At 53.9% G+C, this 13910-nt stretch overlaps 1 protein-coding gene across 1 annotated transcript in view; it reads right to left on the minus strand.

Moving 5' to 3' along the window:
• DDB2 (damage specific DNA binding protein 2) overlaps positions 1-13186 on the minus strand; it is a 137268-nt gene extending 124082 nt beyond the window's left edge. Inside the window, exon 1 of the mRNA XM_078684470.1 lies at positions 13092-13186. The gene's annotated coding sequence lies outside the window, so the exon portion shown is untranslated. The remainder of the gene's footprint in view (positions 1-13091) is intronic.
• Positions 13187-13910: the final 724 nt, after the last annotated feature.

Here is a 13910-nt window from a genome sequence, read left to right on the forward strand (position 1 = left end):
CCCGGGGTACCCCCGGAGCTGCGGTTCTGTGTCGACTACGGGGGACTGAATGCCGTCACCAGGACCGACGCCCATCCCATTCCCAGAGCGGATGAACTGATCGATCGCCTGGGAGCCGCCAGGTACCTCAGCACCTTCGACCTCACGGCCGGATACTGGCAAATCGGCCTCACGCCAGGGGCACAAGAACGATCCGCTTTCTCGACCCCCGATGGCCACTTCCACTTCAACGTGATGCCCTTCGGCATGAAGAATGCTCCGGCCACCTTCCAGAGACTAGTGAATCGGGTGCTGGCAGGGCTGGAAGAGTTCAGTGCCGCCTATCTGGACGATATTGCGGTGTACAGCCTCTGTTGGGACGAGCACCTGACCCACCTCTGGAAGGTCCTGACGGCCCTCCAACGGGCCGGACTAACGATAAAAGCCAGCAAGTGCCAGATCGGTCAAGGGTCCGTGACCTATCTGGGACACCAAGTGGGGAGCGGCCAAGTGGCTCCCCTTCAACCCAAGATCGACGCCATCCAGGCCTGAGAGCCCCCCGTCACCCAGACCGCCGTCCGAGCCTTCCTGGGGCTCACTGGATACTATTGACGGTTCATAAAGGACTATGGGAGCATTGTGGGGCCCCTCACAGAACTAACCTCCAAGAGACTACCCCCGAAGGTGCACTGGACCCCTGAGTGCCAAGTAGCCTTTGAGACACTAAAGACTGCCATGTGCTCCGCCCCGGTGCTCCAGGCCCCCGACTACAGCCGAGAGTTCATTGTCCAAACTGACGCCTCGGAACACGGCATTGGGGCCGTACTGTCCCAAATGAACTCTGACGGAGTTGACCTTCCTGTGGCCTTCATCAGCCGGCGCCTGCTGGCCCGAGAACAACGATGGAGCACCATCGAGAGGGAAGCATTCGCCGTCGTATGGGCCCTAAAGAAGCTCCGGCCCTACCTCTTCGGCATCCACTTCCGAGTACAGACCGACCACCGGCCCCTGCGGTGGTTGATGCAGATGCGGGGCGAGAACCCGAAGTTGCTACGTTGGTCCATCTCCCTCCAAGGGATGAACTTCACCGTGGAACATCGCCCTGGCAACGACCACGCCAACGCTGACGGCCTCTCCAGATTCTTCCGCCTTGGCGAGGAGAATCCCCAAGAAGATGGGTGACTCTCCCCTGCCTTCAGCTGGGGGGGACGCGTGTTGGACCCGGCCTCGTGGCGTGGTCCTACCCCTCCCGCATGGCGGGCCCCGGACAACATCGGCCCTCCATCCAGCCCGGTTCGGCCTCGGGCACACCTCTGCACGCCCTCCAAACCACCAGATCCGCCACCCAGCGGCCCACAACCACTGACACGGCACCCTCGGGCCGCCCCAGCATTACCGGTCCGGTGCCCACCCCGGACCCTCATTCACGTGGTCCCGGAACAGCCGCGGCCACGGCCCCAGCGAGCCCGCCATCGAGGCACCAAGAACCCTCCGGGTGGTAGAGTGGCCACTCCACCAGAGACAAGGAGAGGGGAGTTTCGATGGCTCTCCAACCATCCCCGGATGCCTGGTTTCGATCACCCTCCGGCCTCCCTGGGCTCCGGCTCCACCCCCCTGCTGGGTGTCTGGACACCATCATCCCGGCCCCTCTGACCCCCAGGCGAGAGGGTCCGGACATCAAAGGACTCCAGACCTATATCTGGGCCAGCCCCGGAGTAGGACGGCAGTTGTATCCCGGAGTCGAGAAGCCCTGCTGACGGTGTCGCGGCTGACCCTGAGACGAACTCACCTTGCTGTTCTACCTGGAGCCTGCTGGCGCTGCCGCGGTCCATCTTTGCCGTAACCATCTTGGAACCTGCTGGCACTGCCGCGGTCCACACTCGCTGAACCATCTCGGAACCTGCTGGCGCTGCCGCGGTCCTCACTCGCTGAACCATCTCGGAACCTGCTGGCGCTGCCGCGGTCCACACTCGCTGAACCATCTCGGAACCTGCTGGCGCTACCGCGGTCCACACTCGCTGAACCATCTCGGAACCTGCTGGCGCTGCCGCGGTCCACACTCGCTGAACCATCTGGGAACCTGCTGGCGCTGCCGCGGTCCACACTCGCTGAACCATCTGGGAACCTGCTGGCGCTGCCGCGGTCCACACTCGCTGAATCATCTTGGAGCCTGCTGGCGCTGCCGCGGTCCACACTCGCTGAACCATCTTGGAGCCTGCTGGCGCTGCCGCGGCCCAACCTTCCGGAACCCCCCAGCTCGAGGATCGAGAGCTGAGCGTAGGGTCCCATTGCAACCGACCATCTATAAGACTGTCCCGCTACCTTGCCCCTTGCCACAAGACTTTCCAGATCTCTGGATCTGCTGTATATATTGAAACGAAACTTATTGCCCGATAAAGATTGAAAACTCTATCTACGTGTGTTGTATATTTGGAGTGGTGTGGTTACTCTGCTGTACGATTCTAGGAGAGGGCCCTCCCGTCGGAGGCCTCTCGACATCGCTCGGTCCCTTCTCTGAAGGAGGGGTAGACCTAGGGGTGGTCAGTCAGACACCTTCTGCCTCCCCCGGGTTTGCCTTTCTAACAGGCGGGATGTTGGGGGTCGATACGGGGAGAAAAGCATGGAGTCAAATGTCTGATATGCATGTTACTGTTTGCACTGTTAGAGTTATTGGGGGGGGGGTACCAGGGTGGACGGCGGAGTTGGAGAGTTTTGCTGCTGGGGGGGATCCGGGGAGGGTTGGGAGTTTTGCTGCTGGGGGGGGATCCGGGGAGGGTTGGGAAGTACTGGGTATGTATTGGTCGTACAGTATCTATGTCCGTGAAGACTTAACTGGTTCAGGAGTGCTGAGTAGGGACTACTTTCAAAGTAATGGGTATGGCTAAGAATTGGGAAAAGAGCCTTAAAATAATGAGCTGGAATGTGAACGGACTTGGGGACAGACTCAAGCGTACTATAGTCTTGCAATTCCTTAAACGACACCAACCTGACATAGTACTGCTGCAAGAAACTCATTTGCTGGGGAACACATGTCAAGCCCTCAACAGGTGGGGATACACGCTCGCCTCACACTCCGGCTTCACCTCAGGCTCAAGAGGGGTGGGAATCCTCATCCGCCGCTCCTTGCCCCTCCATATTGATGGCACTACATCAGATCCACAGGGCCGCTTTACGGTGGTCACAGGCAGGTCGGAGGGGTACGTGCTGAACTTACTCTCGGCGTATGTCCCGCCGGGATTGCAGGCTCCTGCCTTTGCAGACTTGGGCAAATTGCTACTCTCTCTCCCCGAAGGTCAGTTGGTCCTGGGAGGGGACTTCAACTCGGTGGTGTCGGGCATGATGGATAGACGACCCTCCAGAACCATACCCCAGGGACAGCAATGGTTGGCCGAGTTTCTTGAGGCCTTTGGACTCACTGACGTTTGGCGACACCTTCACCCCACGGCCAGCCAATTCACCTTCTTCTCTGGGCCACACCACACCTTCTCACGCCTCGACTACATTCTCACCGTCCTGCAGCATCACACCATAGTGCGAGAGGCGACGCTCCTGACGCGAGGCATATCAGACCACTCGCCGGTCACAACTCACATCACATTCGGAGCAAGGAGGGAGGGGTGCGTGGCGCCGATAAACCCATGGCACCTGCAGAATGAAGACACGCGGGGGAAAATGGACGCCTCTATCACTCAATATTTTGAAGATAATGAGGGTTCAGTAGACTCCCCTGTCACGATACGGGAGGCGTTTAAAACTGTAGTAAGGGGGGGAAGCGCTATCACTCATTTCTGGCAGACGTAGAGAACAGCGCAGTCAAGTCACCACAGCGGAGGCTGAGCTTGCAGAGCTTGAGGCGGAAGCGCTTGCGAAGGTGGGGGAAGGACGGTCCGACACCAATGGCAACTCAAGCTGGCGGAATATAGAGCACTGGTCTCCCAGGAGGCCCAGATGATAGCAAGACATAAAATGGGCAGGTTATATGATCAGGGTGACAAAGCCGGAAAGCTTATCGCCTGGCTTGATAAAAAGCAGCAGACCAGGAAGACTGTGCCGCTAATACATGATCAATCCGGGGCGAGTCTCACTGAGCCGCGGGAAGTGGTGAAGGAGTTTGCTAGACACTACAAACAGGTCTATACTAGGGTGTCTGACCGCCCGGAGGAGGACTCTATGGCCCTCCTCGCTGATATCCGAATGCCGTGTCTGTCGGATGAGGACCGAGAAAACATTGATAGCCCACTCACAGTGGCCGAAATACAACGCGCAATACAGAAACTCCGACCAGGGAAAGCGTTGGGCCCTAACGGTCTCCCAATAGAACTATATAAGATTAACCCTGAAACCATTAGCAAACACTTGAAAGCCATGTTCGACGCCAGTAGAAAGGAAGGAATACTGCCACGAGACCAGCGCATTGCCACTATTGTGGCTATTCCGAAAGAGGGGAAACCTGTTGAATCATGTGCCTCCTATAGGCCGATTTCCCTCCTAAACGCGGAGCCCAAAATACTGGCAAAAACACTTGCTAATAGGCTTAAACCGATACTGACTACACTGGTACATCCTGACCAGTCCGGCTTTATGCCACACCGAAACACGGCCCTAAATATCAGACGCTTACACGGGGTGATCGGACAACGCCACAGATTGAAGGAAGACGCGGTTGTGGTCTCCCTGGACACCACCATGGCGTTTGACACCCTAGAGTGGCCATATATGTTCGCTGTCCTGCGTAAACTGGGCTTTGGGCCCCGCTTTGTGGAGTGGGTTCGTCTTCTCTATACAGAACCCCTCGCGCAGGTCCTAGTGAACAATAAAGTGTCGGAGGTTTTTAATTTGGAGCGAGGGACAAGACAGGGCTGCCCGCTCTCTCCTCTCCTTTTCGCCCTCTCTCTTGAACCGCTAGCGGCCTGGGTCAGACGTGACGTCTACCTTCGTGGAATAGAATGGGCGGAGGGATGGGTAGACAAAATATCCCTTTATGCGGACGATATTCTCCTCTACCTCTCTAAGCCACGACGGTCAATCCTTGCGGCCCTTGACATCTTCGCGAGCTTCGGTCGTAATTCCGGCTTCAGCATCAACTGGAGCAAATCGTATCTATACGTCCTCAATGGAGACCCCCCGAAGCTCCCTGACACTTGTCCCATAACAGTCGTTGAGGACGGCTTCAAATACCTGGGAGTGTTCATAACCAAGGATAAGGCCCTGGCCTACGAGCGTAATCTCCAACCTCCCCTGCGGCGTCTCCAACGAGAGGCCAAGTCCTGGCAGGGCCTCCCATTATCATTGTTAGGCCGAGCAGCCTTATTCAAAATGATGGCGCTGCCCAGGTTTCTCTACGCCCTTCAAAATTATCCGGACGTGGTGCCTAACGCCTACTTTACAGCAATCGAGGCAGCGCAGCGTACCCTCCTTTGGGCGGGAGCCCCGCGAATCGCTCTGTCAAAACTTACACTGGGGTGGTACGATGGTGGCATAGCCCTCCCCGACATTCGCAAGTACTACTGGGCAGCTCATCTCACCGCGATTAATCAAGGGACTTATGGGAATGGGGACGATCCGGCCTATGGGATGGATAGATGGCAACTTCCTGGGGGAAACTATGAAATAGCTCTCTACTCTACATTGGGCAAGCATCGTCTTACTGGGCCTACACAACACTCGGTGCAGGTATGGCACACAGCACAGAAACAATTGGGGTGGTCGGGGGTCCTCACCATGGCTACACCACTCTGGGCGTCCGAAAAGTTAGGCAACCTGGGTCGCACTAAGGGGTTCCGGAACTGGGACCTTATAGGCATCTCCCAAATAAAAGATATATGGGGCCCTAAAGGAGTTCACACATTCGCTCAAATGCAGGCCACATACGACCTGACGCACACCGAATACTTCAGATATATACAGGTGCGGCACTCCCTTCACACACACATTCCACCTGGCACTACACTGCCTCAAAGCTCCCCTCTGGAAGACAGGCTATTGGACGGGAACATTCCAGAACACGCCATATCCCTCACGTAAAAAAAGCTGATAAATAACTCCCCTGACCTGCTTCTACCCTTGAAAGAAAAATGGATTGCTGACGGGTTGGAAATTGATGAGGAGGAATGGAGGTCTGCTCTGGCCTCCCCCCGTGAGGTGGCCATTTCTGCCCGACTGCGCCTGATTCAACTTACAATTTTACATAGAATTTATATCTCCTGTACCAGGCTGCAATTGATGAGAAATGGGGGAGATGGACTCTGTCGCAGGGGATGTGGTGTAGCGGGCACCTTCTTTCATACCCTATGGGAGTGCCAAAAAGTGCAACGGTATTGGGGGAGAGTAGTGCACTGCATGCAGGAGGTGTGGGAGGTAGAAATTAGACCTAAGGCCAAGAAATGTCTACTTAACATCTGGGAACCCACAGACCTAACGCACAGAGGGAAACTGTGGGTGACACTTGGGTTGGTGGTGGCTAAAAGGAACATCGCGAGGTTGTGGGGGGACCCTAACCCGCCGAAACTGAGAGACTGGCAATGTGACATGGACTGGTGCATGCTGCAGGAAAAGACAGTGTATGTCTCAAGAGGTTGTCCTCGCAAATGGGTAGAAATATGGTCCAGATGGAATGATTACAGGGGGAATATATGCGAGCCTCCTCCAACCACGCAATCTGGCTCCTTGGACATATAACATTGGCCAACGCTAACTGAGTCAAAGCATTCGAGAACGTATAGTCTCTGTACGCACACCGGCACTGCCTAGAACCATGTAGTACTGTAATCGGACGACCGAGTTACTGGGGGGTTTGTTTTTGTTAGTTCCTTTTCTTGTTACAGAACGCATTTACAGTGGACCTTATTATTTGTATAACCTTGTAAAATCTGACCTTCTTTCTCCTCAAATATCCTTCTGGATCTCGTACACTTGAACTCCGCTACGCCGCCGTACCCCCGGGTTGACGGCATGGGGCTGTGTCATTGTTCTATTACACTGCACTGTTTGATTGAAAGCCGGCCCGAAGGGTTGTAGGCGAAGAATGTCAAAAGGGATCTAAGTAATAAAGGTCTTTAAAAAAAAAAAAAAAAAAAAAAAAAATGAATAAGGTTCAGAATGGAGACGGGATTAACAGGAGAGAATCCCAAGACTCTGTTTCTACGACTCAAGATGGCGGCTGATAAGTGGCTGAAGCCTGAAAGCCGCAGCAAGGAGGATATCATGTCGAGTATATATCTCGAACAGTTCATGGAGGCCTTACCTAATGGGACACAACGGTGGTTGAGGCAGCACTCAGGACTCACGGTAACACAAGCCATAGAAATGGCCTCCAATTATGCAAGAGCGCAACCCCGCTCCTTACCATGGGACACAGATAAAGGACCCAAGTCAATCCCTTCTGCGAAAACAGAGAAAAAGGGCAAGCCTGGTCCTGAGTATCTAAAGCCAAGGCCCGTACAGATGGATGTGGCGCCTGTAAGGGGACCCCAATGCTTCGAGTGTGGGGAGTGGGGACACATCACTCGACTGTGCCCCAGGAAAAGGGGAACGGAAGAACCGATGGAGGTCGGGTAAATCCCCAAGGCAGTGATGTACACAGCGGAGATGGGGCCTTCCTTCTATGTACGGGTATTGGTGAACCAGAAATACATAAAAGCGCTGTTGGACTCAGAGTGTAGGCAGTCAGTCATACAAAAGGAGCTAGTGCTTCCCTCCCAAACAAACCCCAGGGTTCTGGTGCATATTCGGTGTGTGCACGGGGATGTGAAGCCATAACCAGTGGCCCACCTGACCCTCCACCCATTAGGAAGAGCCCCTTGTTCTGTTATGGTAGGGGTGGTGGACTCCCTCCCGGAGGATCTGATTATTGAGGTAGACAATCCGGACTTCCTCTCCATGTTCCAAACAGAAATCAGGGAAAGAGAAAAGAAGCCACAAAACACCTATCTAACGCCCGAACCCTAGGTCTTAGACCGAAGCTTTAAATTCGCTCAAGCTAATGACCCAACCCTCCTTAATGCCTGGGAATCGGCTCATGTAGCACAGACCTCCCCCACTGTTACATACCCATGTTTTCTGATTACAAATGACCTCTTATACAGGGAAGGGAAACCTAACGAATCCCCACAACTGGTAGTGCCAGCACCGTTCAGAGAGCAAATACTCTTTTACGCCCATACTCACTTAACGGCAGGACACTCAGGGGCTGAGAAGACCACCCAAAACATTGTTAAGCACTTCTTTTGGCCGGTATCTATAAGGAGGTGGAGGTGTACTGCAAACAATGTGAGGTGTGCCAAAAGAAGAACATGTACAGACCACCTGCGGTCCCCCTCCAGCCCCTACCAGTGATAGGGAACCCCTTTGAAAGGGTGGGGATGGACCTAATAGGCCCTCTTGCACGTACAGCACGAGGACACACTTACGCTCTGGTAGTGGTGGACTACAACACCAGGTTCCCAGAAGCTTTCGCCATAAGTTCCCCGACCACTAAAAACGTAGCCCAGAAACTAATAGAGCTGTTTTCTAGGGTGGGATTCCCCCGGGAGATCCTGACTGATCAAGGTACGCCCTTCGTTTCAAAGATGATGAAAGAGGTATGCAGCATGCTGGACCTCCGTCATATACGCACCTCGGCCTATCACCCGCAGACAGACGGGCTTGTCGAGCGATACAACAGGTCGCTCAAAGCTACCCTGAAAAAGATGTTGACCCTAGAGAACAAGGAATGGGATAGATTGTTGCCCTTGGCCCTGTACGTCCTTCGGGCACAGGTACAAAGTAGCCTAGGGTATTCTGCCTTTGAGCTTCTTTATGGTAGCCAACCCCGTTCTCTTCTGGAGATAACGAAAGAGGCCTGGGAAAGGGAAGAGGTTACCGACAAAAAGACCCTGTTGGAATACACACAACAACTGAGACCAAAACTAGGGAAGTTAAGAGATCTAGCTTACTCCAACCTGGAGAGGTCCCAGCAAAAAAAAAAATATCATTATAACAAGGGCAAAGGTGGAGAACCCTGGAAAAGGACGATTGGGCCCTGGTTTTACTCCCCTCTTCGGCCCAGAAATTTAAGAGTGAATGGATGGGGCCATATCAGGTCATAGACACACTGGGTAAAACAACATACAGGCTACAGACATCCCCAGCGCGACAGCAGTGTTTCCATATTAACATTCTAAAGAAATGGATCGGTCCTCTACCCAAGGCCACACATTTTAGCCTGCCGTCTCGAGAAGAGGGTTCAACTTTAGAACACCTACCCATTAACCCAGAACTATCTGAGGCCGAACGAAAAGAGCTGCTAGGTACATTACGTCTCTTTTCCGACATACCAGGTAGAACACAGATGGCAGAACATCGTATCGAGACTGAGGAAGGAACTATAGTAAAGCAGAGGGCATACCGGATACCGGCAGCCCGAAGACAAGACATAAAAAGGGAGGTACGGGATATGCTCTGGCTTGGGGTGATACGACCATCCAGGTGTAACTGGTCGTCGCCCATAGTAATGGTCCCCAAACCAGATGGATCTACTAGATTCTGTATGGACTTCAGGGCCTTAAACGCCATATCGTCCTACGATGCCTTCCCAATACCTCGTGTAGATGAGCTGATAGAGAGAATAGGTGAAGCCCGCTATATCACCACGCTGGACCTCACTAAGGGGTACTGGCAGGTCCCCTTGAGAGAAGAGGATAGACGCAAAATGGCCTTCGCCACAGAAGACGGTCTGTTCGAATTTACTGTTCTGCCCTTCGGCCTCCACGGGGCCCCGGCGACCTTCCAAAGAATGATGAACGATATTCTAGCTCCTCACACACGATACTCTTCCGTGTACTTGGACGATATCGTTATCTTTAGCACCACTTGGAAAGAACACCTAGACCACATATCCAGAGTCCTGACCGCCCTTCAGACCGCGGGATTACACGTAAACTCAAAAAAATCCTGCGTTGCCTTTTCCAAAGTTAAGTACCTCGGATTTATGCTGGGAGAGGGAGTCATAGCCCCCCAAGAAGAAAAGGTTAGGGCCATAACACATACCACCTTTCCCACCACCAAAAAGGAATTAAGAGCGTTTTGGGGGCTCATCGATTATTATAGACGATTCATTGTAAACTTTGCAGAGACAGCAGCCCCGCTTACTGATCTCCTGAAAAAGAACGTAAAGAACGCTCTGGTGTCTCCCCCTCCGGAAGGGGCAAAGCTGGCCTTCGAAAGTTTAAAGGAAGCCATAACCTCCAGTCCGGTTCTGATACCGACTGACTTTCACAAATCCTTCACTTTGGCTACGGACGCTTCCAATGTGGGCATCGGTGCTGTTCTGTCACAAGAAGGGGAGGATGGGACCGAACACCCAATCCTCTTCATAAGTAGGAAACTGCATCCCAGAGAGAGCAACTACCCTACTGTGGAAAAAGAATGTTTGGCCATAAGATGGGCCATTGACAAACTAAGATATTATCTGGAAGGCCGGTCCTTTGTTCTATACTCGGATTACGCACCCCTCCAATGGATGCAAAGAAACAAATCCCACAATCCTCCGATCTTACAATGGTTTTTGTTCTTACAGCCCTTTGCCTTCGTAGTGAGACATAGGAAGGGGGCAGAGAACGGTAACGCGGACTACCTGTCCAGGGCACCTGTTCTCCCCGAGCGGGAGAATCCAAGGGGGGAGGAGTGTAGCGAGGTGGGGAGGGAGCATACCCAGACTGACTGGTGGGTCGATGAATCTGCCTCCGCTGACTCTGCCTCCCCTCCTTCCCTTCAGAGAGTCTGGGATACCGAGCAACTACTCCACGACGGCAACATCATCGAAAATGAAGAAGGCGCCTTTAATTGGGAGTTTGACGGGGATAGCGAGACCACACCCCCATATGACGTCCATGGATCTGGAGTGGACAAAAACCAGGAAGTTCTCTATACGGTGTGCAACGTCACCCCGGAGGAGAAAGGCGGAAAGAGAGGTGGTCGAAGAGAGGCGGTCGTGAGAGGAGGCGAAGTGCGTGGAGAGCGGAGGAGCGAGGAAAAAGACGAAGAAGTTCAGCCAGGAGGCCAACGTTCCTGTGAAGCGCCGTGCCGCACTCCCGAGGGAGGAGTGTGGCTTTCTCAGGTACGGCGACAGTTGTCGGCCTGGGTGGGGAGAAGGACCTCCTGTGTAAATACGCTGTGTATAAATCCCTAGCCCTTCCTCAAACCTTCCCTTGCCTGTATACCTTCCTGGTCTCGCTACCTTTATCCCTTGCCCGACTCCCTTCCCCTGTTTTCCCCCCTGTGTTCCTTTCACCTTTTCCCTCACACCCCAACACTATAAATATTTTGTATAGCACTAATCAGCGGTGTCCACTGCAATCCGGTCTCCCCAAGGGTGTATATTGCTCCGACTGTTCATTGACGGCGTTCCCTTTGTTGGTTCTCTTTTGGGGCTGGACGACGTCGAGAACCGGAGGGAGGACGCAGGAAGTACCGTCGACAGCAGACAAGGGATCCCCGCACCTACATCGTATTCCTGTGCTGCAACCACGGACCAATCAAGATTCACCAGAGAAAGACTAACTTCCCGCAGTAGAAGAGCTTTGTTGAAAATAAAACCGTGTTTACCTAAGAAAGGTCTCCAGTCTGTCACTAACCCCACGCTACAGAAATCTAAAAATCTAAAAATGTAAATGTCTCAGACCAGCTCTAAAAACCATTAACATTTTTAACGATAATCAGTGCGTTCTAAGTTTGTGCAAAAGATCCTGCGATTAAAAGGTCCTTATACAAAGAGGTTCTGTGCAGTCAGACTAGTGTTCTTAGGGGTGGCCCTCAGTGGCTAAGCATCATAGCAGATCGGCCACAACCCAGGTCATGTTCGAGGTTTAGTTTAAAATGTGTTTAGGTACTGCAGGCATAGTTCCAATGCGGTTGGTAATGAGTCCAAGAGGATGGTCTTTGTTGGAACATATTCCCGGAGATAGGTGGAATGAGGAGGCAAATCCTTGTATGTCTTATGTGTTCTTAAGCAGTTTTTGTTCGGCTATCGTTAAGAATTTTACTAGTCAGCAATTTAGCTGGCTATTTTCTGGATTTAGACAGACTAACACAGCTTGCCTCCTAGGGCAAATGCCTTTTAGATTAAATGTTTTTTTTAGGAGATTCCACCGTGCTTGAAGCATTTCTTTGCATAGGCAGATTAGGTGTAGTATGTTGCCTTGTTTAGCATTGCATAGTCTACAGGTGACTTGTGCTGATGGCCTTTGCCATGGTGGAAGCCATATGCTGAGCACAAGGCAGAATTCCCAGTCTATGCCTCATAAAGCTCATTTGTGTTGCCTTGGGGTACCCCGGATGGAAGTATGTTTGGGGAGCGGATGCTTTGTATGTGTTGAGGGTCATCCATGCGTGAGCTCGGTTTGAAAAGGTTGCCTTGTCTTCCACCAATGAGATTTGTTTGATGGTCTTCCAAACCAATGTTTCCCTCTGAGTGCAGGTCTCCCCTGAATACAAGATCCAGATCCTGGGACAAGTCCCCTTCCTTCCGATGAGTGCAGCTCTTTCTGAGAGTCACCGCCAGGTCCTGGCCTCTGCCCCGCCTTTTCCAGAGTGTAGTACTCCCTGGCCCCCCAGTAATAACTGCAGGTCGTGGCCCCCCATACCCTCCCCTCCCCTGGGGGTGCAGTACTCCATGCCCCCCTCCCAGTATTACCTGCAGTCCTGCCCCCCCCCTTGGTGCACTACTCCCCCCCCCCCCAGTATTACCGCCAGGTCCTGGCCTCTGCCCCGCCTTTTCCAGAGTGTAGTACTCCCCGGCCCCCCAGTAATACCTGCAGGTCTTAGCCCCCTCCCCTGGGTGCAGTGCTCCCTGCCCCCCTCCCAGTATTACCTGCAGTCCTCCCCCCCCCCCCCCAGTATTACCTCTGGGTGACAGTCCTGCCCCCCCTCCCCTGGGGGTGCAGTGCTAACTGCCCCCCCTCTCCACTCCCCCCAGTGTTACCTGCAGTCCTGGCCCCCCTTCCCCCCTCTGTGCAGAACCCTCCCCCCCCCCAGGTCCTGCCCCCTCCCTGGGTGCAGTATTCCATGCCCCCCCCCCAGTATTACCTACAGGTCCTCCCCACTCCCCCCCTGGGTGCAGCGCCCCCCCATGTTACCTGCAGTCCTCGTGTCCTCCTCGCTCCCCTCGGTGGATCCGTCCCTGTGGCCCCCCCTCCTCAGTGCAGTCCTGCCCGGGCCCCCCCCCCAGCCTCGCCGCCCCTCCCCCCGCGAGGGTTATACAACCAGCGCGTGCTGCAGAACCGCCCAAACAAAGACACCGCGCACAACGACGGCGACCGGCTACACAAGAGAGCCGTCAAAACCCGGCGGTGGAGCCGCGGACCCGCGGGACCCGTGAGGAGACTCTGAGAGAGAGGCCGGCGGCCCCTGTGAGAACCATCATACAAGAGCGGCGTCTATAGCACTGCCCACGCCCCCAGGAGACCCGACCCCCGCTCTGTGCCAGGGTACACAGTGACACCTGAAGAGGGCACAGCTCCAAGATGGCCGCCGCTGTGACAGGGCCGTCCGACGGCAGTCCTTCTTCTCTGTCCCTCACAGCACGCTGGCTGTCACGCTTGGTCCATCCTTGTTGTCGACGCCACTCTCTGCACACGGAGTCCTTCTTCTCTGTTACAGACTCGTCAGACGTCGCCTTATGTGCGGGAGCGTGGCGGCCATCTTTGAAGGGGGTCTTGTTTCTAGGACTCATCGTGAGTTAGAGTCCATTTAGCTGGCAAGGTTTCAGATTCCTATGTGTGACACTTTCATAATTTTAGTGTAATTATGAATCACATTTCAACAGCTATGAGTGACACTTTCTCGTGAGCAAATTCAAGTAACTGTAGTGGGCGAGGTCAGGGCCTCGTGCGCAGCGCTGATTTAATAATGGGACACACACACTGAGTAGTAGGGTATGCCGGAAAAGACCCCGA

Source organism: Lissotriton helveticus, chromosome 3_2 (assembly GCF_964261635.1).
Source record: "Lissotriton helveticus chromosome 3_2, aLisHel1.1, whole genome shotgun sequence".
NCBI classification, from domain to species: Eukaryota; Metazoa; Chordata; class Amphibia; order Caudata; family Salamandridae; genus Lissotriton; species Lissotriton helveticus.